This window comes from Equus quagga, chromosome 15 (assembly GCF_021613505.1).
Source record: "Equus quagga isolate Etosha38 chromosome 15, UCLA_HA_Equagga_1.0, whole genome shotgun sequence".
Lineage (NCBI taxonomy): Eukaryota > Metazoa > Chordata > Mammalia > Perissodactyla > Equidae > Equus > Equus quagga.
Window position 1 is genome coordinate 90,808,178 of NC_060281.1, and position 24,711 is coordinate 90,832,888.

The 24,711-nt window shown below is 55.1% G+C and overlaps 2 pseudogenes; both read left to right on the forward strand.

The window, feature by feature from the left end:
- Positions 1 to 3,154, forward strand: part of LOC124227207 (tubulin alpha-3 chain-like) — a 106,763-nt pseudogene extending 103,609 nt beyond the window's left edge.
- A 13,482-nt stretch (positions 3,155 to 16,636) lies between these two features.
- The window catches only part of LOC124227208 (P2X purinoceptor 6-like), an 89,038-nt pseudogene continuing 80,963 nt past the window's right edge, over positions 16,637 to 24,711 (forward strand).

Here is a 24,711-nt window from a genome sequence, read left to right on the forward strand (position 1 = left end):
ATAATCTGCTGTTAATACCATCTAGTGTATTTTTCATTTCAGGCATTATCTTTTTTATCATTAGCAATTTGATTTAGGCATTTTAATATCAAACATGTTGCTCTTATCATGCTAATTTTTCCTCTACCTTCCTGAGCATGTGGATATATAACAGTTATTTTAACGTCCTTGCCTACTAATTCTATTATCTGTGTCATCTCTGGGTCTGTTTTTATTTATTGCTTTTTCTCTTCATAGGGTCATATTTTCTGGATTTTTTTGTATACCTGGTGGGTTTAGATTGGATACCAGGCATTATGAATTTCACATTCTTGGGTGCTAGATTTTCTTGGTGTTCCTTTAGCTATGTGTAGGCTTTTTGGGGGATGCTATCAATACACCTGGGAACAGTCTGATCCATTGAGGCTTGCCTTTCAGCTTGCTTAGGTGGGTTCTGAACAGCCTGGAGTGTAGGTCTCACTGGGCCCCACTTCTGAGGACCCCGTGCAGTGTTTATGAGGGAGAGGTCTTTCCAGTGTGGCAGCTGTGAGCTCAGGAGTCCCGCACACACGTATGCCAAGCCAGCTGCAGTTGTGGGCTCCGTGGGATCCCTCGCTGGTCTGCACAGAGCTCTTCCCTGCAGCTCTCTCCCCGCCAGTCTCAGCACCATGGTTTCCAGCTGCATTTGCCTCCCCAAACCCCGAATCCTCTCTTCAAAACTCAGGGGATCCCTGGGCTTCGGGTCTCCCTCCCTCTGCTGCAGCTGGGAAACTCCCCAGCAGGCTTCTGAGGCAGGAACACACTGACTTTGTTTCTCTGCTCTGAGCCATAACTGTCTCTGCTGCCTGTTGTCCAGTGACCAAAAACTGTTATTTCATGTAATTTGCCTGGTTTCCTAAGTTATCGCTTAAAACAAGTTGGTAAACCCCTCCTTTGGTGGAAGCAGGATTGCTTGACTGTTTATTTTATATTAGTTTTTATGTTACTTACTGATTGCTTGGAAGACGAGTTCATAATGGTGCTGTCATGGTTCAAGTATGTCTCTATCCATGTTGGATGGCAGGTGTTCAGATATGAAATGATCATAGCAGGTCATGGGATGTGATGTCTGAGAAAACCTCCAGAAATGAAAATGTTTTACAAATACTAATTTACTCTATCAGGTCTCCTTTGCATGTCATAGAGTATTGATTGTCTTCAGACAAGGGTCTCACATTTATGTTCTGGGTCCCGGAGAGAGTGCATCTCTATCCATGTGGGGCAGGCGAGTGTCCAGATCAGCGATGTCTGCTGGGAAGGGTTCTGTCTTGAACATGGAATTCACTCAATGGTCAGATGCCAAGTGACAAAACCATTGGTGGTAGATAATGACTCATTCAACACATTCTTCAGTGAGACTAGGGCTGGCAAGCATGTGCCCAGAGCAGTGTTTGTGGCCCTGGAGCCCACTGTATCGGTAGGTACATGGACAATTGTGGCGGCTGTGCTGGGAGGGTGGGAGAGCCTTGCTAAGGCCCCACATGTGCTCCTTTGGATCCCCCTGCAGAAGGGACAGACATACAAGTGTATGCCTGTGGTCACATTAGGTCACACACTGAAAGGTTAGTGCCTGAAATGTCTGTGGGACTCAGGCTCCTAATTGAGAAAAACCTGCGGTGAGGTTGGCCGGCAGTGAGATGGGCTGGGGGTGGAGTCACTCATGGCCTCCTCGGCCCGGTCAGGTGGTTGTATAGACCCTGTCTGCAGGGCGCCTGGGCACTGGTCCCTCCTTAGTGCTGTGCGCTCCCTCAGGCTGGGGAACGAGTCTTGACCTGCATCTTAGATGTAGAAAGCTCAGTATAGAACATTTGTTGGGTTCCCCCAGATTAGAAGTCTGAGGTAGTTTCTGAGGACAGCTGCAAAAAGAGCGCCTTTCAGTGACCACCAGGGGATGACAGAATGTCACCCTGAAGCCTGTGAGACCCAGGCCACACTAGGGTGGCCTGATGGGACTGCCCAACAACAGTCATGCTGGGGACTGTCTAGCCTGCAAGGGATCTTTAAATTCCACCCTTGGCTGTAGCTACGGGGATGGAAGAAACACATACGTGTAGAATTGCCTGTGTGCGGGTGTGAGAGCTCTCCTTCCTTCCTGGGGAACCGGTCATGCTGGGATTTGTCCCGCGGGTTGACTCCTTTCTCCTAGAGCCATCGGGTGCAGTTGTGGTCTGTGTATTACACGGAGACGTTTCCTGTGAGACACCAATGCTGCTGACCTACATGGAACAGCGTGTGCTTAGTAGAAGGGGACAGTCCCGATCTGTCCACCCTGGTGAGTTAACAACAGGCCTTAAAGACTTGTGGCCCCTGTGTCTTCTTTGTAGATGAAGTGCACAGGGACCCACAGCAGCCCTTCCAGCTGGAGTAGCTGATCACCGGGAAGGAAGACGCAGCCAGTAATTACACCAGAGGCCATTGGACCATCAGCAAGGAGACCGTCGACCTGGTCCTGGACCAGAAACTGGTGAGGAGAGAGCTGAGAAGGCTTCCTGTGGACACTGTCCTGGACAGAAGGGTAGGCCTTAGAATGTGACCTTGAGGACATTTTGGCAAAACTGACACCTTAATCACGAGTCCACAGTCTTACCCTCCAGGGTGGCTGTGGTGCATCCATACATCTTTACCGTCTGTCTGCTTTGCCTCTAAGTGCCATGCATGTTCACTGTGGAGGGTGTGAACCTTGCGATCTTGCAGAGGAGGGGAAGTGACCGGGGCTGGTCAGAGGTTACGCTGTGCCTTCTGCCCACATAGGCTCCCGTCCTCTGTTTTCTCTCAGGTGGATCTGTGCTCGGGGCTGCAGGGCTTCCTCATCTTCTACAGCTCTGGGGGCAGCCCCGGCTCTGGGTTTGCATCTCTGCTCATGGAGTGCCTCTTGGTGGACCATGGCAAGAGGTCCAAGCTCGAACTTGCCATTTCCCCAGCGCCCCAGGTTTCCACAGCCATGGTGGAGGCCTCCAACTCCATCCTGACCACCCACACGACCCTGGAACATGCTGACTGTGCCTTCATGGTGGACAATGAAGCCATCTATGATGTTTGTTGGTGAAACCTGGATATTGAGCTGCCCACGTGCACCAACCTCAGTCGTCTCATTGGGCAGATCGTGTCCTCGATCATGGCCTCCCTGCAACTGTAATGAAGAAGCCCAGCATTTATTGAGCACAAACTGTGTGCGGCACATTCTGGATGCTGGAGACACAGCAGCCAACAGAGACACTGTCCCTCATGGTGGAGCCGAGGAGATAGGCAGTCAGAGGCCTGTGGTAACATGAGAGCTGGTGTAGACAGGACCGTGTGCTGATGGAATTAGCCATGGGGTGGGTGGAGGATCTGGTAGTGGGCCCCATGCTAGATGGGCTGATCTGGGAAGACTCTGTGAAGAGGTGATGCTCGACTGTCCCTTTAATAAGATCCCTGTGGCTGCTGTGAGGACAGTTGGCAGCCAGAGGATTAGTGAGCAGGGGAGGCTGTGACCTGCAGTGGGGGCGTGTGACAGAGAGGGAGTGAAAGGGTCAGGAAATGGAAGCCCCAGGCCTTAGTGCTGCGACCTGGGGAGGGCCAGGTTTGGGAGGGAGGCCATCCATTGGTTTGACACAGGCTGAGTTGAGGGTGTGTTGGGGACATGACTGCCTCAGGGTAACCTTCTCTGGTCCTCACAGCGCAGCCCTCCCTGCTCCTTGTCCTCTGTTGCTCTGGTCCTGCCCACAGAATGGCTGCCCCAGGCTCTCTCTGTCCCTGGGATGTGCTGTGTGCTGGGCATGGGCAGGCCTCAGACCTGGGCTCCGGGGCTGGCTCTGCCACCTCAGGGCCGGCAGTGGACCTGACCCTCATCCTGGGCCTCAGTGTCCCTGTCTGTGGGATGGGCCAGCTGGAAGAGTCCACCTGTACAGTCTCCTCCAGCTCAAAGGCTACACTCTGTTCTGTGGGGTTTTTAGATGTTCCGGGCAGGGGCCCCAACCTGAGATGGGCATGGCTGGCCACCACCAAGGCCAGTCTGTGTTGAATGAGCGCACGCTCAGGAGCGAGAATGCACTCAGGAAGGACTCTCTCCCAGGCCTGTGTCCCCACCCGCCTCCTCCTGACCCAGGCTCTCAGGTGCCTGTATCAGGAAGATCTATGGAGGCCTGAAGGGTATGTGAGGGAGGCGGTGGGGCCACCCCTGTCCTGCAGGAGCTCATCCTCTGGCCACAGGAGACTGGGACACCTACACTAAGCAGGGAGGGGAGCTTGACTGCTCAGTGGCCCAGGGACAAAGAACCACAGGTCCTCTGAGGAGGGGCCACCAGCCCGGAGATCTCTTGACAAAGACAGTGGTGGGATGGAGAGGGGAGGGCATGCTAAGCAGGGAGAATGGCTTGAGCAAAGGTGTGGAGTTGGAATGAACTCATGTCTCAGGATGGAGGAAGACACTGTAGATGGTGGCTCAGATCCCAGGTTGGAGCTGGTCGCTCCACCAGCACCCCATCCTGGAGCAGGCCTTGCAAGGTCTCCACCTGAGTGCTCCCCTCCAGGGACTCTGGCCATCCCTTGGCTCTTCTGTGTCACCCCTGTGCAGCTGCTACCTGCCATCCGCTGGATTCTGTGTTTTCTGGAATCCGACGTATGCCCATGGAGCTACCAGGGACAGTCTTGGGCAGGGGCTAGAAGAGAGGATCCCTCACCCCACCCCCTTCCCAGGTCACCGTGAACTAGTGGCTCCAACAGGGAAATGAGGAAGCCACCCATCTCCTCTAGGGAATTGAATGTTGACCCCCCCAAAAAAATGTTCCCCCGGAACCTGTGAACGTGACCTTCTTTGGAAAAAGACTCTTTACAGATGTAATTGCCAAGGATCTCAAGGTGAGAGCATCCTGAAGCAGGAGGCCCTAAATCCAGTGACAAGTGTCCTTATAAGAGGAAGAGAGACAGACACAGAACAGAGGATACAGAGAGGCCCTGTGATGATGGAGGCAGAGCCTGGAGTGGGGCAGCCATGTCACAAGGGACGCCTGGGGCCAGCAGAAGCTGGAGGAAGCAGGAAGGTCCTAGAGGCCCAGAGGGAACCCAGCCTGCTGACACCGTGATTTCAGACTGCAGGCCCACGATGGGTCCCAAGCCATGGCCCACCCCACCATCTGGGCTCCTTGGACCCACCTTGGTCCCTCTGCCTGATGGTGGTGTCCTGAGCAGCCAGATCAGCTCAGGATGCTGTGGTGTCAGCGATGAAGTAAGGCACTGGGGGGCAGGTGGGTGGGAGTCAGGGTTCAAGCAGGTAGGTGGCAGATGGGCCACTGCACTTGAACTGGGGCAGGAGGCAGAGGTGTCACCCCTCCTCCCGGGGTCTGAGATCATCATCCCTCCTGTAAGTGGATTCGCCTGGCACCTCCATGCTTCTGGACGTCATTCCATGTCCTCACCTTCTTTCCACCATCCCCCTGTTGGGGACCCAGATCCAATGAGTCAGAGGGTCTCTTCTTAGACACTAAATTCACACATTTGAGGTCAGGCCTGCGAGCCCACGGGATGGCCACAGACACCAGATTTACGAGGTGGAGGAAGAAAGTTAGGGGTGTCTTGGAAACACAGGAGGGGCCCTCCTTCCAGCACATCCCTCAGGTCGTAGGTCCGGGATCCTGTCTGATGTCTGCCCAGGCCACTCTCCCAATGGCCAGACTTCTCACACAACATCCTGCACTGGGGCGAGGGTGTCTACAATGCTGAGGGTCACCATGGAAGGTGACACAGAGGAAGATGGATCTGCACAGTGAGCAGGAGCTGGAGAGCTGAGGTAAGCCGGCTGACATACCACCTGCCTTTCGACCCCGGGGAACCCCAGTCCTCAGGAAGGAACAGCCCTCTGGGCTTGACCTTGTCCCATAGAACTGAAAGTCTCCCGTGTTCCCCACTGCCTCAGTTTCCCTGGGTCCCCTCTTCCTCTGACCAGATTAAGAGAATCTGGAACCTTCTCCCCCAGCCTGACTCCATCATCTGGGGACTCCAATAAGCCCAACTAAAGACTCTGGGCTGCCTGTCCCATGTTAACTGTCTAGAGGTCTGGCCGTGTGAGGGAGGGGAGGGGACATGGCCCTCATCGTCCCATCATCCCGAGTCTGCAGGAGTTCCTGAACAGCAGTTTAATTCCAGTGAGTCCACCCCCCCGGAGGACAGAGCCATCCTCCTGACACCAAGTCCATCGGGGACGCCATCTCCGGCCCCACGTGCTTCCTCCTGGGGATGCTTGGAGGCAGGAGACGGGCCTGTGTAGAGCTCCTGCTGTCTCCCACTGCCCTCGGCTTCCTTCCCCACTGCCCAAGCCTTGCGCCCAGCCGTGGCCTCTGTGAGGGCAGCCCAGGCCCTTGTCCTCATGGACCCATGGCCCAGCCAGGAGGCCTGGGGCCTGGGGACAAGTGCTCAGAGCAGGCAGCATGGGGCTATGGGTGGCTCCGGACATGGCCTCCTCCCTCGGGGGCAGGGAGGGAAGGTGCCGGCCTGTCCCCACGGTGGCACAAAGCCCCCACTATGGGGCCGCCAGCCTGGTCAAGCTGCAGCAGCAGGCTCTGCACCTGCCCGAGGAGGCAAGGTGGTGGAGCTTCTGGTGCCGGCCCTCAGCTCAGCTCTTATGCCGCTGGCAGGGATGTGTGGAGGGGCGGCTGCCAGGCAACTGGGGGCGCTCATCTGGGCCCTGGTGTGGACCACAGGTGGTGGGCACCCGGGGGAGATCTGCCCCACCTCTGCCTCCTCACCCCACAGGCCCACGGGTCCCTCCCCTGGGACATCGGCAGGAAACACAGTAGACTGGGAGGACACACATCGACCCTGGGGGCTTTTATTTTCTTCTTTCTGCTTCTCTGCTCTTCTCAACATTTCTATAAGGAGCACACATCACAGACTGAAGACGACAGCAGCAGCCTCCTTTTATTCACCAGCTCTTCTCTAGTGTGTGAGGGATCGTGGCACATGTCACACACTCAGATAGACCAGAAAGACGTCAGGTGAGAAGGAAAAGCTCCTCTGTTTCCCTGTGGTCCTGATCAGGTGGGAGTGTGTCCACAGCTGCCTGATGGACCTTCCAGGAAGCATCTGTGCACAGGCCTCAGTCCCCTCTGCATGTAGTCCTCCTACCCGGCCTCAGTCTCTCAGATGGGGACACAGCACCTGCTCACCGTAAGGTGATGTCATGAGAGAACACATCACTGGAAGGGCCTGGGTACATCCAGGTTCATGGCAGCATGAGTCCAGCAGCCAAGAGGTGGACGCAGCCCAGTGTCCACCAATGGATAAAAGGATAGACAGATGTGCTGTATGCACACGCTGGAGTACCATTCAACTCGAGAGAGAATGAGGTACTGTCACGGGCTACAACATGGACGAACCGTGAGGACATTATGCTGAGTGAAATCACAGTCACAAAGGGACAAATACTGTATGGTTCCACCACTGCAAGAGACCTAGAGTAGTGAGACTCACACACAGAAAGTAGAATGGAAGGTCCGCGGGCTGGGGAGGGGGCATGGGGGATAGTGTCTAATGGGGACAGAGCTTCACTCTTGGATGATGAGCACATTCTGGAGACGGATGGTGGTCACGGCTGCACAACAAGGTGAATGTACCTAATGCCACTGAACCGTACACTTACAAATGCTTAAAACGGTACCTTTTACATTGTGTATCTCAGCACATAAAACTAGAGTAAGTGCCTTCAATGGCAGCTCTTATGGTCACTCGAGCTCCTGGGACATCATAACAGCAGTTAACAGTGGGAGGGCATGTGCCAGGCACCCTGCTGTGTGCTGTACATGGAAAGAATTAACTTGGCTAATCCCATGACAATCCCACAACGAGGCATCATTATGACCCCATGTGACAGAGGAGACTGAGGTGCAGAGAGATAAATGACCTGCTCTCTGTCACACAGAGCTGTGGAGCAGGGCTCATTGATGGGTGCTTGGAGCCCCCAGCCCGCACTGGGACCACTTAGCTGAGGAAGGGGAGGGAGGGAGGGCCCCCCCGGGAGAGGCAAGGGAGGGGTTCCCTGCTGCAGAGGCCTCGGAGGCTCTCCCTGTCCCATGCCCTCTTCCGGCCCCCTGGACAGGGTTGGTGAGCTGCTGGGGATGACTAGTGTCACCTGAGAGTGTGGGTGCCTCCACTGGGGACCCCCATTGCCCACCCACTGTGTCACCACCTGGGTCCACACCGACCTCAGCCTTGCTGGGCCAGTGGACCATGGACCATCAGTCAGCATGGGGTCCCCAACCTTAGGCCCCCGGGGTTCAGAGCAAGCAGTTTGGGGGTGGAGGCTGGGTTCTGCCCTAACCCTAACCCAGGCCAGACCCTCAGGAGCCTGCATGACTCAACCAGTCCTCTGCCTCTCAGTGGCCATGAAGAGAAAGCCACCCATCCTGGCCGCCTGCCCAACTGCTGTGTGCAGTGGCTAAAGATGGACTTAATGGCCAGGTTCTAGGATGGGCTCAAGGTCATTCCCCAGGTGCTGGCCTGTGCTGAGGGGCCTGACTCTCACCCCAGGTGAGATGTCTGCCCTGCTGCCGGCCACATGCCCTGCCCACGGCCTGATGCCACTCCAGCCTCAAAGCCCACCCAGAAGCAGAGGAGAGATGCACAGTGTCCCCTCCAGACAGTGGGGCAGCCGGGATTTCAGCCCCATGGGACCCAAGGAGCCTCAGTTTACCATGCAGAGTGTGTGACATGTGCCCCTGTATCTGCTTTTGTCACACTTGTCACACACAGGCACTGAGCTGCTTCTGGATTGTGTGATGGGGCCAGCGAGGTGGCTCACCATGGCCTTAAGAACGCTTCCTCAGACTCACACACTCACAGAGAGACACACAGGCCCTTGTGCTCCCACAGGTGGCACCTGAGGCCCCAGTTGGGTGTGGGTAGAAAAGAGGTCCCCTGGTCACTGCAGGTCACATGTGTGGGTGATAGAAGGTGAGCGGTTACCCTGCCTGTATGTGCTGGTGTGCCCAACATACACAGTGGACACACAGACACCTGTGCTCAGACGTCTACACCAGGGATGTGGGTGTGCCACGTGTCTCCTGGGGCTCATAGCTCTCTCTCTCCAACAGTCTGGCCTCTACTCCACCTTCATGGGGTGCTTTGTGTAGGTCTTCCTGGCACCTCCTGGATGTGTCTCTGGCCCCCATGGCCATCATGTCCCTCCTGGTCTCCTCCTACGCCTCCCATGAGCCCGCCTGTGCTGTGCTGCTGGCCTTCTGGTGGGCTGCGTGCAGTGAGCCCTGGGGCTCCTGCTGTTGGGTGAGACCCTCGGGCCTTCCTGCCGTGGTGGGGGCTGCAGTTCTGCTCTTCTTGGGGCCCTGAGGCCCCTGCCTCCTTGGGCTGCCCCTGCACTCAGCATTTCCTTCTTTACATTCCAAGGGCTGTCCCTGTGTGGGGGGGCAGCACGTGGAGATGCCCTTGGCCCTCAGCCCTCCCCGATTCTGCTGAGAGGCCAGGATACCTGGAGACGTGCCCAGGGCCTCAGACCCCAGCCTCCCTCTCCTGCTCTCCAAACCAGCCAAACAGGGTGCATCACCACTGGCCCTTAGCCCCAGTCCCACCCACACCCCATCTCCCAGCCCATGTCCACCCATGTCCTCTGGGACCAGGCAGAGCTGGGACCAACTCGGTATTTCCTCCTGGCCAGCCAGCGTCCCTGCTGGACATCATTTCCTGCCCCGTCAGTCATTAAAGTTTTCATCTCTGTTGCTACCATCACCATCGGCTTTGGGCAGATCAGGGTGGGCTCGCTTTTGGCACCAGGGAAACTCTTGGGTAGGGGACCAAGGCCGGGTGCTGGTATGTGTCAGCCAGTCGATGTCCTGCTGTTCCAGAGCTTAAAGCACACGGTGCTCATGTGGATCTCCATGAATAAAATGGCCCCTAGGGGGAGATGTTGGGGGAGGGTCAGATTACACAACAGGTCATTTGGGGATTGGTGACTACAGCCCTGCTCTGGCTGGAGTCTCCCCACAGTGTGCTTGGTTCCCAGCAGAGTGGTTCTGTTCTGCTGCCTCTGCTGCACACCCAGTCAGCAGCCATCACAGACCCGGAGCATCCTGCCAAACTTCCACAAGCAAATGATTCCCCCACGCTCATTTCGGTAGATGATTCATTTTATGTCATTTTCCAGTTCCTGTTGACTGTGTTTCAAATGCCCTGCTTCTTTGTTTCTGTTTAAACCTCTAGAAGAAGCACTAGATAAGTGATCATCGGATGTCTGAGGCCGTCATTGATTCTCCTTTCCCTGGGTCTGACGTTCCTGGGGGGCAGGAGCTGTCTTGCTCCCGACTGTGGCCGCCCAGCGCTGTGCTTGGTACAAAGCAGGTCAGCGCTCAGGTGGGTGTGAAGAGTGGGCCCGAGCTGCACTGTAATAATGATGCCATGGGGCCCCTGGTGGCAGATGCAGGCCACTCCCTGCCCTGTGACCTGGTGTCCCCACCCGGGCCTCTCCAAGGCCTGGTCCCTGCAGCCAGGCTCTGCCCCAGGCTGGCCCGGGACAGTCTTCCCTGATGGCGGGCAGTGAGCAGATCAAGGTCCGGAGGAGACGTGTGTGTGAGAATCAAGCAGCTGACACATCTTCCCTCTTGCTCTGTGCTGGGGCTGGATCCACACTCACCCTGTGCTCATTTCTCACCACACCCTTGGTGGCAGGTTTCTCATCATCTCCATTTAGGGAGGAGGGAACCCCTTAGAAAGGTGGAGTGAGTGCAATTTGCATATTATGTGCACACACATGTCAGGGGAAGCTTGGCAACTGCTGTTGTCTGGGAATTCCCGTCCTTTTTTCTGGAAACAACGTCCTTCCCTTTCAGTGTCAAGGATGCTCCTTGATGTGATCATAGTGCGGGTAGAGGCAGCTTCTTTATGCTTTCATGCTTGGTGACCCTAGGCCTCCAAAGTCATTGAACCCTGACTAGGTCTCGGCAGCCATTGGAGAGCCCCTGGGCTGGGCTTGGTGGGGGACCTCCTGACTTGCCAGGACAGAAGGGGGGAGGCAGAGGTTGGAGGTGTCACTGGACACTGGAGGTAGGTGGGACTTCTGTGGCACCAGCACCTCAGGCACCTTGGCCCTGGTGAGTGGTGTGCATTCAGGGGAGTGTATTGTGGTCGCTGATGGTCCCATGAACTGAAGGGGAACAAAGATTGGCATCAAGAACAGGTGCACAGCTTTGTGACAAATCCGGAATGTCTTTGCATTTGTGTTTGATCACCCGTGGAGGGTACATTAAACCCTGATGGATTTTAATAGACATGCGCCCAGCACCATCACTGCAAAGTACTGAATTTCCCATGATCCTTCGTTTCTCTGCCTGCTGGTCGTGCTGACCCGCATTTGTGTCTGTTGTCTGATAGAACGTTTAGGGTTGGATTCAGGGTCAACAAAGAACCCTGTACAAACACTGTGGATTCTTCTCAGTTGTATCCTAAGGCATCTGGCACGTCTGGAATCCACTCCAACCATGAGGAGGAGAGTCCCTTCAGTGCCTGTGAAATAGACTCTTCACAAGTTTATAGTTTTAAAACTGGGAATCTGCAGGATTCATTTCTTCATGATTCCAAAATATTTATTTCTTAATGTTTTGGTTTTTCACCAACTGATGCTTTTGAAAGAGATATTGTTAATTGTCTTCTTTGACATCTGAGGTCATCCCTGGGGGTGGAGCAGTGATGGGTGTGGGTCCACCTTCACATTCAGGGTGCAGATCCGTGTGACCCAAACTCTGACATTCTCTCCATTTGACAACTTCCTAGTGTCCCCTCCCCCTGAGCGATGATGATTCTTTCCTGACATTTGTAAATATGTGTTTTCAAAACTCAGGTGCCTTTTTTATTTTAATTAAAACATGGAAATTCAGATGAACATTTCAGGATTTCCTGATACCTAGAACATTAACTTATACAATTCCCCTGGGTTTCAATGCACTAGTTTGGGTCCTTTAAGGTGAGTGAACGAGATTCTGTGCTCCTTTCTGGGGGTTACATTCTATGTCGACGATGCACAATGCTGTCTTTTATTCATTGTAACAGCTTTAGTGAGAAATGGTTCAAATACAGTACAAGTCACACTTGAAGGCATGAAATTCAGGTTTTTTTAGTATATTCACAGAACTGTGCAACAATAGCACAGTCGATTCTGGAAGCTTTCCACCATCCCTCTAAAGGAACACCTTCCTTATTAGGAGACAGTCCCATTGCCCCCAGCCCCTAAGGCCTAGGCAAACACAAATCCACTTTCTGTTTCTATGGATTGTCCCGTTTTGCACATTTCTTATGAAGAGAATCATACAGTGTGTGACCTTCTGTGTCTGGCTCCTATCCCTCAGTGTAATGGTGTTGGGGCCATCCGTGTTGTGGTGTGTGTCAACCCTTCAGTGCTTTGATTGCTGAAGAATATCCATTGTGGGGCTGGCCCCGTGGCCGAGTGGTTAAGTTCGTGCGTTCCGCTGCAGGTGGCCCAGTGTTTTGTTGGTTCGAATCCTGGACATGGACATGGCACTGCTCATCAAACCACGCTGAGGTGGCATCCCACATGCCACAACTAGATGGACCCACAATGAAGAATATACAGCTATATACCGGGGGGCTTTGGGGAGAAAAAGGAAAAAATAAAATCTTTAAAAAAAAAAAAAAGAATATCCATTGTGTGGCTGTAGCACGATGTATTTCTCTTTTCCTCAGGTGAGGGACATTTGGGTTGTGTCCACTTTGTGGCTCTTATGACTATGGCTGCTGTGAACATTCCTGCACAAGTTTCTGCGTGGACATCTGCTTTCTTTTCTTTTGGGCGCACACCTGGGAGCGGAACTGCTGGGTCAGATGGTCACTCTCTGTGTCCCTGTTTGGATGCCCAGAGGACCTTCTCCAAAGTGCCTGCACCGTTTCCCGCTCCTGCAGCAGCGGGTGAGGGTCCCAGTTTTTCCACATCCTCACCCACACTCACCGTCTGTCTTCGATTCTAGCCACGCTGTGGGTGTGAAATGGCTTCTCTCTGTGGCCTTGATTGGTATTTCTCTGACGGCTGATGATGTTGGACATCTTTTCGTGTGCTCAATGGCCATTTGTGTGTCTTCTTTGGAGAAATGTCTGCTCAGCTCATTGGCCCATTTTTAAATTGGATTCATTGTATTTTTATAGCTGAGTTGTCACGGTCCTTTATATATTCCAGGTATGTTTCTTATCAGATATCTGAGTTGCTAATTTTTCTCTATATTGTGGGTTGTCTGTTCACATTCTTAATGGTGTCCTTTGAATCTCAAAAGTTTTTCATTTTAGCGATGTCCAATTTATGCATAATAGAGTCTTACTAGATGGAAATGATTCAGACATTAAATCATATCCTCATCAATATTTTTGTTATATAAGTTAAAATCCAGCCGTCAAAGAGTCAGGGAAAGATTTGAATTAGTTCATTTCAAGATTTACTACAAATCCAAAAGAACTCATCAGGGAAGATTCAAATGTCAAATATTTCTTTATTATCCTTTCGATGTTCATGGGGTCAGTAATTATAGCCCCTCTCTCATTTCTGATATTAGGAATTTGTGTTTCTCTTTGTTTTTTCTGAGTTAGCCTGGCGAGAGTTTCAGCCAATTTTTAATCTTTTTTAAGAACTAGTTTTGGTTTTATCAATTTCTCTCTTGATTTCCCATTTTCAGTGTCATTAATTTCTGCTGTAACTTTTTCATAATTTCCTTCTTCTGTTTGCTTCAGGCTTCCTTTGTTCTACTTTCTGCAGCTTATTGTTTCAGATCTTTATTTTTTCTAACATGTGCATTCAATGCTATAAATTTCCCTCTGGGTACTCGTTTCACTGCATTCTACACATTTTGATAAGCTGTACATTCATTTTCATTCAGCAGAAAATATTTGCATTTTCTCTTGAGACTTCATTTTTTGATCCATGTGTTGTTTCATCTGCAAATATTTTGTGATTCTCCAGCTATCTTTCTGTTTTTGTTTCATACTTCAAACTTCTTTTTGTTCTGAGAACATACGTTGTCTGATTTCTATTGTTTGAAGTTTGTTGAGGTATGGGATTGTTTTTACCCAGAATGTGGTCTATCTGGTGAATGTTGCATGTGAGCTTTGCAGCCTGGGTGTTCTGCTGTGTTGGATGTGGTGTTTTATGAATGTTACTGAGCTGCAGTAGATGGGTGGCACCGTCCAGTCCGTCCTTCCTGAGGTTCTGCCTGCTGCGTCTGTCACTCACTGAAAGAGCGGTGTTTAGTGCTGTAGTGGGGAGTTGTCTGGTTCTGTGTCCATCCACTGTGATAGTGGATTTGCCTATTTCTGCTTCCAGTTTTATCGGTTTTTCCTCACATATCTTGATGTTTTGTTGTTAGAGGCGTGTATGTTAAGGACTGTCATGTCTTCTTGAAGAAGTGCCCCCTTTCACATCATGGAATGCCTCTTTCTCCCTGAGAATTTCCCTTGTTCTGAAATCGGCTTTGTCTGGAATTAACACAGCTCCTCTAGCTTTCCTTGGATGTGTGCTATCCTGACTTAATCTTGTTCTGTCCTTTACTCCTAACCCACCTGTGTCTTTACAATGAAAGTGGGTTTCTTGTGGACAGCATATAGTTCATTCTTATTTTTTAAATGTGGTCTGATGAAGTCTGTCTCTTACTGGCTGCATTTAGACCATTCCTATTTAGAGTGATTATTGATGTAGTTGGATTAATATCTACCGTATTTGTAACTGTTTCCATCCATTGCTTTTGATCTTTCAATTTTGTCTGGCACTTTTTAAATTACCTTTTGCTGTCTCTGGTTTTAATTGAGCATTTTATAAGATTCTACTTTTTCTTTCCTTTTAGCATGTCAATTATATTTCTTTAAAAGTTTTAAATGGTTTCTGTAGAGCTTACAATATAAATTTACACTGACCTCAGTTCACTTTGCAATGACACTGTTTCTTCAGGGTTAGTGCAGGTCCCTATGACAGAGTCTTCCGGATTCCTCCCTCCCATCCCGTATAATTGGCTCTCCTACACCTCACTTATCCATAAACTGTTATCACCCAATGTATTTTTACGATTATTATTTTGAACAAAATGAATTTCTTAGATCAGTTAAGAATGAGAAAAATGAAAACAAAAACTGAACACTGTTTTATTTTACCTTCCATTATTCCTTCTCTAAGCTCTATACATCCATTAGCTTAGTTCTCCTGTGGGTTCCAAAAACCCAGCCCTGATCCCATTTTAGCAAGGGGTGGGACACCCCTCCTTAGACTGTTTGGCTGGGTTTTGGCACTTTAACATCATGCAGGAAGCGTGTTCTAATGGTGGAACAACTGATGCTGCCAAGAGCGTTTCCTGGAGCGCAAGGGGCTGGAGGGGCCGCAGGCTGTCCTGCAGGTGTCCCACGGAGGGATGTACTCTCTGCTGAACACGGATCCCCTGCACCCTCGGCCCCAGACTGCCCCCTCCACCCTGGCCTAGAAGCCCCCAAGATGAGGAGACAGAACTGAATCCCTGACCGGGCACCTCCTGTCTGCAGGTCAGAGTCCGAACACGTGTCCGAAGCCCCACAAGCCTCCGGGACCACTGCAGGACACCCAGTGGCCGCCGCCATCTCCTCCCGCTCTTCGTTCTCCCCTGACCTCTCGCAGGGATCCCGATGGTTCCACGCATTTCACTGTCGCGGGCACCAAGGCTGGGACTGAGCCAGGTGGCACCAAGAGCGTGGCCGGGGATGTGGGTGAATCCGCTGGCCTCATGACCAATCGAATGTGGCGGGCATCGGACAGGCCCCCTGCCGCCCCCCGCCGCCAGTAGAGACCCGCTCACCGCGGCGGTCACCTGGGCAACCCCGTGCTGTTAGCCACTGAGGACCCCGCCGCTGGCCTGCGCTGACCTTGAGCCTACTCCTGGCCAGGACACAGAAGGGCGCACGCCACGGGCCAGACGCAGGGCTGGGTGCCTTCGGGCCCTTGTTCGGCCTGCAGTCCGCGTGGGTCCAGCAGCGCCACCCTTCTGCAGACTGAGGACCCCGCCTGACTCCAGAGCTGTGCTTAGTCCCTGCGCTTGGGGGTGGGGCAGCTCTACAGGAGCATCCCACAGGAGGGCCTGGGGGACCTTGCAGAGCCAGTCACCCTCCTCTCTGGAGCCAGAGTCTCGCTCTCTCTCTGTGGGTCCCAGTTCTCTCTCCTGCTCTAGCGTTGCATGTGTGGCTTCCTCCACCAGGAACATCCCTCCCCAGCTTCGCTTGTCGAACTTCAGAATCTGCATTGTCAGCTCAGAGGGCCCTTCTTCCTGAAGCTTTCCTTGGCCACTCCTCTGGGCTCTGCCACAACCACAGCACCCTCTCAGAGTACCTATAACCCTGTCATCCCCTCACCTCCAAGGAAGAGAGGTCAAAGGGCAGAGGAGAGGGGCTACTCCTGTCTATGCCCCAGGGCCCAGCAGAGGGAGTGTGGGGAGGAAGGGAGGCCCAGGGCAGCTGGGGGTTTGGACTGAGCCCAGGGCTGGGGTGGGGCTGGACCCTGCCCCGAGTGTCCCTTTAACGCTGCTGGCCTGGCCTGGCCTGGCCTGGGCCCCTGCTTTGCCTCCTGTTCAGCTGGGGCTGCAGCTGCTGTGCTGACTCCTGCTCCCAGCAGACAGCAGGAGCTGAGAGCATGGGCTCCCCAGGGACCGGGACAGGCTGGGGGCTTCTGGATTACAAAACTGAGAAGTAAGTGATGACCAGGAAGTGGCGGGTGGGCGCCCTGCAGAGGCTGCTGCAGCTCAGGGTCCTGGTCTACGTGGTGGGTGAGAGAATGGCTCCTGGGCAGATTGGCTGGAGGGACCCTGACTGGTCCTGCTGGGCTGAGGGTTGGGGGTCTGACTCTTCAGGGGCTGGGCTGGTGGTGGTGGAGGGGGCATGTTGGAACAGGGGAGGGGCAGAAGGAAGGATCTCCCTCTGTCTAGAGGCCAGCAGGGACAAAAACGAGCCGTGTGCTTGTGTCCTCCTGTGTGCCCACCTGCCCCCTTTCCTGGGCCTTGTCCCCAGCCTGGTGTTGGGCTCTGGGGGCAGAGCAGGATGGGTCTGACCCGCCCAGGAGGCCCCGGGAGGGCAGGAGGTAGTCCCTCACCCCTGTGAAAGCTGCAGCCCTGAGGCCCCTGAGAAAGACCACCAGCTGTGCTGGGTCAGGTGAGCCTTTGAGGAGGAGCTGGTGTGGCCGGGGCATGGGAGGGTGAGGCTGGTGAGGGAGGAGGTGGGCAGCTCAGTCTGAGCGCATGGCTCTCGGATGCCTGGCTGGAACCTCTGGCCTGTGCAGGGTATGTGGGTGGAAGTGAGGCTGGAGAAGAGGGTGGGGCCTGAACTCTGTGCTGGGAGCCTATAGGGTGTGTCAGGGCTGAGTGGGCGGGGCCGGCTCTGCTGCTGCTCACTGTGTGCGGGGTACACGCCAGGCACAGTGGCCGTGGCCTGCTCCCCAGGTGGGCCCTCCTTGCCAAAAAAAGCTACCAGGAGCAGGCCCTGGACTCTCAGGTTTCGGTCATCACCAAACTCAAAGGGGTTTCCGTGACTCAGATCAAGGAGCTGGGATGCGGCGACTTTGTGAAGCCACCACAGGTGGGTGTCTGGGTGTTGCTGCCAGGCACTGACACCTCTGACCCCACCCCTGCAGTGAGTGTGTGCAAGAGGAGCATGTGATGCCAGAGGGGGTGCTGGCACTCTCACAGGGCCGGGCTCAGGAAGGGCCTGACAGTGGAGTGGCCCTGGACAGGCTCTCGGGGATGCCTAAGAGATTTCCAGGTGGACAAGGGGACGAGTCAAGGAGCCGGGCCAGAGGGACTGCATTTACAAAGGGGCATCTGGAAGAGTGGAGGGTCTGGGGTCTCAAGGCTTGAGCTTGAGGAAGGGGAGGGGGCAGGGGGCAGGGCCTGGAGCTCCTGAATGCTCCCTCCCTGCCCTAGGCCCTGTGGGCTGGCTCCTCCTCTGCCCGCCACACGCTGCCTTCCAGCCCCTCCTCCCTCCACCCAGATCCTCCACAGCCCCGTCTCCTCTGCTCTGCTGATGCCCACACTGTACCCCGGGGACACCTGCCCCAGCATAGCTGCCTCCTGGTGCACACCCGCCTCGTCCGAGGGAACCCTCTCCCTCTCCCAGGGGGGCCTCTTTTCATCCAATGAGGCTATGATGTCCCCAAGGCCAAAGTTGGACATTGCTCAACACCTCCCTGCCCCTCCCTCCTGTCCATTCCATCTGTGATGGTTTCCCTGCTGCCCCCGCTGCCCCTGTGGTCTTCCTGTGGCCCCCAGGTGTGCTCCACACAGCAGCCAGGCTGAGCCTTCACAGGTGACACCATCAGTCCCTGCCAGCCCTTGCTTGCCACCCTGGAAGGCTCCATTTCTGTGATGGTGGCCACCAAGTCCCTGCAGATCCTGACTGCTGCCACCCCCGTTGCCCTCTGCCCAGCCCTCCCCTCCCCTTCCTGGGTGTGCATCCCCCACACATGCAGAGCTGTCACGGGCACCACATGGTGCCAGCCACCCTTCCCCACAGCCCCTTCCTTTTCCCAGGCAGAGCTCACCACCTGCTCCCCTGGCCCCCGGCCATGCATGCAATGAAGGATCCACCTCCCCACTAACCTGGGCGGGTGCCTGGCCCACTTTAGCTTTGGATCCTCAGTACCTAGAAGCAGGAGGCTCATGGAAATTTCTGGTTGAGCAAATGAGAGTGAATATGAGAAAAAAACTTGCCCCAAAGAGGCAGAAAGAGGCTCAGAAGTGGCTGGAAAACCAGTCAGCCTCCTGTCTCAGACTCAACTTGCCTCACTGGAGGAATTCACCTTGGCTACAAGGTTTGTGACTCAATGGGGCAGGACCCCTTCCCTCCCAAACCCAGCTGCCAGCCTCTGGCCTCTCCCATCGAGGATCCAAGCAGGGCCAACCCTGACCCCTGTCTTGCAGGGAGATAACATGCTCTTCTTGGTGACCAATTTCCTTGTGATGCCAGAACAAGTTCAGGGCAGATGCCCCAGAGGTCAGGCTGCCTGGGAGCCTCCCAGCGGGTCCCTGGTTCCTCCACCAGCCCTGGGTCACAGCCATGTCCCCCCTTCTCCTTCCCAGGTGCCTGAGGCTCAGCATGTGCTGCTGTAGCCCAGGCTCTGAGCTGAGACCTTTCCTGAATCATTTCATTTCATCTCCCAAGCACCCTGCCTGGCTGGAATTACTGCAGGCCCCATTGAAGAGGAGAAGACTGAGGCTCAGCCAGCCTGAGTCAATGACCAGGGCCTCCAGCCTGTGGGGGATGGGACTCTGCACCCCTAAGCAGTCTGCTTCTGGATCCTTCCATTCTTGTTCTCTGTGAGGTGTCGAGGCCCCTCCCCACCCTGGCCCCTCCTCTGGGCACTCTCCAGGTTGTCAGTGTAACAGCCAGAACTGGGCACAATCTTAGGTGGGCTCTGATAGCAAGACCCAAGCTGGAAGATCACCTCCCCTTCTCTATGCCCAGCCTCTGATAATGTGTCCTGGGACAGCTTCCATTTTTGGGGGCAAACACAACGCACTCCTTCTTATGTTGGGCGCATGGTTTGCTCATGATTTCTGGGAATTTTTCACCACAACTGTGGTTAAGCCAGAGTGCCCCACCCTATTCTTGCGTGTTCATGCAGAAATGCAGACTCTCACCCAAAATCTCACATTTCCTGTCACCCAGGGATTTCCCAGGATCCAGTGTCTGTGGCAGAGCACACTCACTCTCCTCCCCAGCTGTGGATGTGTTTCCAATTTCTGTTCTTGCCTTAGAATACACATAACATAAAATTTACTAATTTAACCATTTTTATCAGTAAAGTTCCCCAGATGTGGACTTTGTGTGAACAGTTGGGACCCAGGATACAGCCCTGGAAGCCTGCCTCCATGGTGACATCTTTCTATAACTGAGTCTAACATTGAATCACTTGCTGGGCTGGAGGGTAACTGTGTTCTGCACCCTGAGTGCTGGTCGTTGGTCCCACCACAGTGGCTGGGGTGCCACATGTCCCTGGTTGGCCCCGTCCACAAGGTGAGGCACGTGCATAGAGGATGTGCTGACATTCAGAAACACACACGATGTCCTTCCTTTTCCAAATGCTCAGAGACATCTAGTTAATGTTCGGTTTGTAGACTGTCCTGAAATTGTGCTGGGGCCACAGGTCTGTGTTTTCTGGAATCCGTGTGATCCTCTTTGCCCCTGTCCAGGCTTCTGGCCCTTCCCTCGAGACTGCCGGGGCTGGGTAATCCACCAGATCTGACAAGCTGGCTTCCTGAGAATAGCGGAGCTCCTGCCAGCTCTTCTCAGGCACCTGGTCGTCTGGTCCCTCCCAGCACATGCACTGTGTCCTTGTGGTGTCACAGCCTCCAGCGAACACCTGCTGAGCCTGCCCCAGACAAGGCTTGCAAAACTCCACCCTCCCCACCTCTTGGAGTTCCTGCACAGACAGCACAGCCAAGGTGGCCGGTTCTGCGATGGGGGCAGAAGCTGCAGCTGGGAGACCCAGGGAGGCACGTCAGCCAACCCGGGGCCTCTAGAAGGGTTCCTTCAGGATATGAGGCTGGAGGGGGATCTTGAGGATGTCCGGGCAGAGGGGGCTGCGTGGGCAGAGGCGCAGAGCTGTGTGAGATGATGCCCGTCCAGGGCTCCCTGCACTGAGTGGGGTTGTCCCTAGGTTTGCACTGGGCCAGGAAGCGTTGCCCTGGGTCACAGGGGCCTGTGAGCCCCTCTCAGGAGCTGAAGTGGATCCAGCAGCAGTGGAGCCACAGATAGGCTCAGGGGAGGGGCGCGACCATCTGTGCATTGGGATGGACCACTCGGGCTACTGGAGGGAGGTGGTGGGGGCAGAGGTGGGGCCTGTGCTGGTCACCATGGTGTCTGGTCAGAGGAGTTGGTGGCCCAGGCAGGGTGGAGAGGAGGGGCAGACTCAGGACATAGGTAGGGACAGCGAGGCAGAGCAGGTGGCCCCATGCTGCCCTCTGCCCACTTCTCACAGTCCCACCCCACAAAGTCCCACTGTCTCCTTTGGCTTCTCCAAGTCCCCAGCCCTTCCTGCCACCCTGGTACTGTGTTCCTCCTGCTGCCCCTGAGCAGGGGGCCCTGGACAGCGGCGTCCACTCTCCATCTGGCAGAGCCATGTCTGTGCCAGTGCCCAACGCTGGAGGGCACTTCCTCTCCAGGGTCTGGGACTCCCAGAGAGCTCACTCCCGCCCCCTTCTGGCTGATGCCCAGAACTCTGTGACCCTGTGCAGGCACTAATGTCCCTGTTTACAGCAGAACAAGCCAGGAAGGGACTGGCCTATGGTCCCTTGGCCAGTGTGTGGGGTCCACTTCCCTAGAGGCCCCTCTGAGGAGGGTCCCGCCCTTTGTGTGCCACACCCAGCACCTCCACTCTGGCATGAGCTCACCCTCCCAGAGTCCCTCCACCTTTCCTATTCTGTCACCTGAATGGGACCAGAGGAGCTGGGCCTGGAGGAGTCACTTCTGCTCCTCCGGGGACAGAACTCTTGGGAGGGAAGGAGTCTCGCTCTGCCTTGGGAGATATCGCTGCACCCCTATCTGGCTGGGGGGCTGCTCGCCCTCCCCCTCTGACCACCTCCTTTTATCTGCACCCTCCAGCTTTCCCATGTGGCCCAAACTCAGGGAACCTGGGGGCTAAGCAGGGGAGGGGTGTGTCCCTGGGGACTGCAGGGCTGGGTCATGCAGGGGCGACACCTCCTGGGCCTGGACATCTCTGCTCTCTCACCACCTCAGCCCCCCCATCCCACTGGGGACATGCTGGGTGATGAGGACTGTCCTGAAGGGGAGGCTGGGATGCACAGCCATGGTCACTGTGGACTCTGTCTTCCAGCACCTCCACTGGGATGGGGGTTCAGGCAGCCGGGCTGGGACCCTGGGTGGCTCCCACGTGCAGGCCTGGTGGTGCCTCTGCATCTCTTCTTTCTGCCAGCAGACCCTGTCCACTCTCTTTCCAGGCCCTGTGGAGACTGGAGGCCTGGAGTTTGTCTCATGTTTTCAAGGCACAAAAATGGGCCAGTGTGTGATGGTCAAGGGACCCACAGGACCTGTGAGATCCAGGGCTGGTGCCCCGTGGAGAGTGACACTGTGCCTGTGTAAGTATACCCAACACACAGAGCGGGGTCCCAGGACCAGTAGAGCCTGCCCCTTACCTCCCCCCACCTGCCCGAAGCCTCTGCTGGTCCAGGCTGAGAACTTCACCCTGTTCATCAAAATCACTGTCACCTTCAGCAAGTTCAACTTCTCCAAGTAAGCATGGTGGGTCCTGGTTGACCCCAGACCCTCCTTGTCCCCTGCCTGGCCCAGCCACCCAGGTCCCACCCCCTCTCAGGTCAAATGCCTTCGAGACCTGGGACACCACCTATTTCAAGCACTACCATTACCGCCCATACTTTAGCCCCTGCTGCCCTGTGTTCTGCATTGGGGACCTCGTGGCCACCGCTGGAGGGGTCTTTGAGGACCTGGCATTGCTGGTGGGCCCGTGTGGGGTAGGGTTCCAGGGAGCTCGGGGAGAGGGTCCGGGGCCATGCCTGCTGGTGGAGCAGTGATGCGCTGTGTGCAGGGCGGTGCTGTGGCATCCATGTCTGCTGAGATTGTGACCTGGATGCCGGGGGCTCGGACTGCCGGCCCCACGACTCCATCCAGCTGCAGGAGAGGAGCTCCAACTTCAGGTGTGGCCCCACGGTCCACATGCTTCTCCTCAGCCAGCTCCTCCCCAACCTGTCCCCCTTGGTGACCAGGACAGACCACAGCCTGGCCCATCTCTCTGGACCCTCTGCTGCATGTGTGAGGGGGTCCCAGCACAGGAGGGAGTCTCTCAGCTCCAGGGCCCCCAGCACAGGCTCTGTCTAGCTTCCCTCTTGAGCCCTTTGGCCTCCACCTCATCTGTCCCCACACCCTGCTGCAGCTGGGACCCCTCACCCCAGCCCCTCATCCACTCCACTCTGCCTCCAGCACCTCTCTCCACAGCACAGGGGCTTTCTTTTTACTTTTCCCTTAAGTTTTTATCTGAAAAAGTACAAGAATCTGTACAAAACTTCAAAGATTAGTACTGTGAAAACCCATATAGACTTCATCTGGGTTCACCAGGTTTGTTTTTCACCATTTTGCCCCATTTCCTGTTTCTCTCCCTCTCTAGAGAATTGCGTGCCTATATTTAGATGGACTTCACAGGAAACCCTTGGAAAGTACGTGGCAGATATCTGGACACTCAACCCTCTCCATTCTGTCCTGAGACTGAGGACCTTCCCCAGGTGACCGTTGTCCTCTTGTCACACTCAGGAAATGTAACATTGGCAGATAGATCTAATATTTAAATTTCCCCAGCTGTGCCAATAATAGTTCTCAATCTTTTATTTTCCAATGCAGGATGCACTCAAGGCTCTTGGGTTGCTTGTATTGTCATGTCTTTGAGTTTCCTAAGCAGATCTGTTCCATCCTTCTGCCCTCTCATGTCACCTCGTCACCCTCGCAGATGTGCACACAGCTACCAGTCCTGGAGGTGACGCCCTATGACACTGCCCACTGGGCCCTCCTGGCCTGGCTTTGCTGGCCACCCAGCCCTGTGCAACCATGTGGGGCTGGACCAGCCCACAGCCTGCTCCCTTCCCCTCTGTGCACTCCCCGCCCTCTGTCTCTGCCTAGAGATCCTTCCTGAGACCTGGGAATCCAGCCTGAGGGGCTCCTGGCAGGAAGTCTTCCCTGGTTCCCAGGGAGAGTGAGTGCCACTCTCTGGACCCCACAGCCTTGGGCCTGCCCCACCTCCCCCACCCCCACTACTGGTGTCTGTTTAGGGACCCTTCTGTCCCCATCCCCTCAGCAGGCAGGGAGCTTGTGAGAGGCAGGTCCCAGCTTGCTTGTCCCCTGTGTCCTCAGCAATGACACAGGGCTGAGACCCAGGACTCAGGCTGGGTGGATGGAGTCAGTGGATGAGTAAGATGAGGCTCGTGAGGGCCAGGCCACCCAGGAGTGGGCAGAGCAGCCACTGGACTCTCTCCTGCTCCCGGACAGCCACTCACTGGGGGGAGGCCTCAGGCATGGAGGCCCGGAGTCTGCTCAAACTCTGTAGGGTCCACTTCGACATCTGGTCACTGGGCAGGTAGGGATTAGGCTGGGGCAGGTGGGGTGGGCAGGGGTGAGAGGCAGGGTTAGGTGACAGCTACAGCCAGAGAGGCGCAACCCAGGTCTCTCTCAGGCAGGGAAGTTTGGGCTCATCCCCACAACTCTCACTCTGGGCACTGGAGCGGCTCGGCTGGGTGTGGTGAGTCTGGCCATCGTGGCTCCCCCTGGCTGCTGGTAAGCATGAGCCCCCTGAGTGTCCCCTCAATCCCCTGGGCTGACATCGAGTCTCAGGGTGAGGGCTGTGGAGGTGGTGGGATGGCAGGTTGGGGTCAGGCCATGGGTCTGCCCTGCCTCTCCCAGATCACCTTCTGCTGTGACCTTCTGCTATTGTATGTGGATGGAGAAGCCCATTTCTACTGGAGGACCAAGCATGAGGAGGGGGCTGTGGGCCTGCCTGACCCTGGGGTACACTTTAGTGGATGGTAGTTGGAGCCCTGACCCGCTGTCCTCATCTGTAGGCAAAGGCCCTGAAGGGAACTGCCAACCCTGAGCAGACAGGCAGCTTCCCCACCCCCACATCTGGCTGCCCTGGTGCCTTAGAGGGGGCCCAGCATCTGACCCCACTGCTGCTGCTTGGAGCTGGACACTGTCACC